Source organism: Morone saxatilis, unplaced genomic scaffold, assembly GCF_004916995.1.
Source record: "Morone saxatilis isolate NCDOM2014 unplaced genomic scaffold, NCSU_SB_2.0 Contig4, whole genome shotgun sequence".
Classification (NCBI taxonomy): domain Eukaryota; kingdom Metazoa; phylum Chordata; class Actinopteri; family Moronidae; genus Morone; species Morone saxatilis.
In genome coordinates, this window is record NW_023339984.1 from 17929387 (window position 1) to 17932248 (window position 2862).

Consider the following 2862-nt stretch of genomic DNA (forward strand, 5'->3'; position numbering starts at 1 on the left):
AAGATGGAGTGACAGCGGGGACGGCCAATCACACAAGAACCGGCAGAGCCAATCGAGGAGCTTGTGGGCGGGTCTAAACCATAGACATATATACATATATATACTGTATATATACTGTATATGACATATATATATATATATATATATGTATATATGTCTATGATCTAAACGAGACGGCCGTTTTCCGCTTGGTCCTAGTGCTCGACGGGTTTCTGTTTACTATAGCGTAACATTGTTTATGGAGGTAAACAATAAAAATTCCACTCCTAGTAAGTAGTAAAAGTTCCTACGGACGTGGTGCTACAGATGATGAGTAACATTTATCTAGAAGTAAGACTATGAAAGGTATTAATAAGACCATACAGTGTATACACAGAGAGAACCTGGGTGTCTTACCTGGTGTGGATCTTGCTGCTGTGAAAAAAGGCCCGCTGTGTTTGAATAGAGGAGGGAAAAGGCACGCTCTCTCTCTCTCTCCCTCTCTCTCTCCCCACTGGGCAATGTTCTTCCTGTCACATGATATTAGTCCACATGTTAACCCTTTGGTGCCTCAATCACCATCTCAACACCTTACACCAAATCACATCCTTGAATGTGTGTTAGAATCACGTTTTATTGCTTTTATACATTTCTGAACTCACTAAATTGATACCTGCTGTACTGTTTATAATTGTGTGATAGTCTGTTTCATGCAGGGCTCTTTTTTTTCTCCCCATGAAACATTTCGACATGGCAAAGCAGGCAATCTGTGGCAGGAAGAGTACAGTACAGTACAGAGTCTTAAAGTACCAGTCCGTAAAATTTAGTGCCATCTAGTGGGAAAGATGCAGATTACTGAACTACCTGAATATTCCTCGCTTTCCTAGCGTGCAGGAATAACTACATTGAATTCACTTAAAAAAAATATTACAGCTAAAAAACTATTTACAATTAATCAGTTATCAGAATGATAACCAATTATTTTTTGGACTTTGGGGCTTAAATTTCAGCAATAAAGAAAAAATCCAGTTTTTTAAAAAAAAAAAGGAAATATATTACCAATATTTTCAATACTGCACATATTTAAGTTAACTTAAAACAGCGTTGTTTCTAAAACAATTTTTGAGTTGGGGTTAATTCAAGGGAATACCTTTTTATTAAGATATGATTTTAGGATTTGTATAACAGGGCTGTAGATAAAAACTTCTTATTTTAAGGTAACAAAAACACAAGGATTCTTATTTTCAGGTGATTATACACTAATGAAAACATACGTATGACTATTATATTCCAAACCATTTCTGACAATGGACCATATGAAAGTTAATATAAGTAAATTGCAAGCCAACCTTGTGTGGATGCTTGTAGCCAAAAAAGCCACTTCCGATTGTGAAGAAAGAAATTCCCATCAATACAAAAAAACTTCTTTAACAATGTAAGCTTAAAGCTAGTTTGCTTGACGTGACGGACATTAAAAAAAATAAATAAATAAATAACTTGCTCCTGTGAAGAAATTCCAATCAGCATCCAAAAGTTAATGTTAGTACACTAACTAGCTAGCTACTAAATATTGATCATTCATTAAATACTTAGTTCAATCTGAAAGTTAATGTTAGTTAAACAGAAGCATCACCTTGTTTGGATGAAGCAAAAAAAAAAAAAAACGACTTCCTGCTGTGTAGAAATTCCCCTGATGAATGCATACTGAGCAACTGACTACAAACAGATTCTGTCTGGATTTTGGTGGAAAGTCAGTGCTTTAATATTTCATTTCTACATGATGAACAAAAGAAACAAAACTCTAGACTTCATATTAATTAATCATGTTTATAAAACAATTAGTAAGTAAAATAATATTATCTTTGTTTTTACTGTAAAACAAATGAAGGAAGTGTAGTTTATTATGATTTTTCACATTACAGACACATAAAGTCAACCTGTGGAGCTTTTTCCCACAGAAATCAATGTTGAAGCAGTTGTTATCACCAGCGTTCATGTTCTGTAGCTCCTGCTGGAGCTGCTTTCTGCCAGCAGATGTCACCATTTCCACTGTTTTCCTCAGACTGGTTTATGTGAATGGATGTAATATCTGTGTGCAGTGAAAACTGAGCTGGTGATGTGAATACATTCTGACTTCATTTACATAAACTTCACTTATACTGATAAAATTAGATTTGAAATTAAACCCAGCACACAAGTTAAAATGAAACCCAGATTTAATAAAACTCATTTAGATTTAAACAAAATAACATCAACATTAAAAACAAAAGCTAACCTCAATCCTTACTGTTACAAACCGCGTTTAGAAAGAGCTAAAAATCAATGACAGGAAATGCAAAAACAGCAAAAGTCACACTCTGGATACTATTAAGTATGTATGCATGTATTAACTGTAATAACAAATGAAGTAAATACTAGAAAACTGCAGGTGATGGTAAGCCTCCGCCACAACCGCATGTGACATCACATCATCACGTCATGTCCAGTAAATGTTTTTTAAGACAGAAAAGCGTGTTAGAGCGGCGTCTCAAACACGGTGCAACTCGGTATCTCTCTATTCATAGCCTCAGGACTGCAATACCACAAAACAGATAAGAACTCATTCTAAGGTAACAAATAACACAACAACTCTGATTTTAAGGTGATTATAAACTACTGAAAACATACGTATGAAAACAGGCGACTCTTCAGTAAAGCAAAAAAAACAGCAAATATGACGATAATATCACCACAAAGTAAATTCCCTCATCATGACTAACTCTTAACTAGTTCTTTGTTGTTTGAATACCTCTGAATAATTAATCAATCTCCATCGACTCGTCGGAGTCTGAGCCCTCGTCATTGTCAGTCGATTTGAGACGGACTACCTCTTCTAGGTACCGG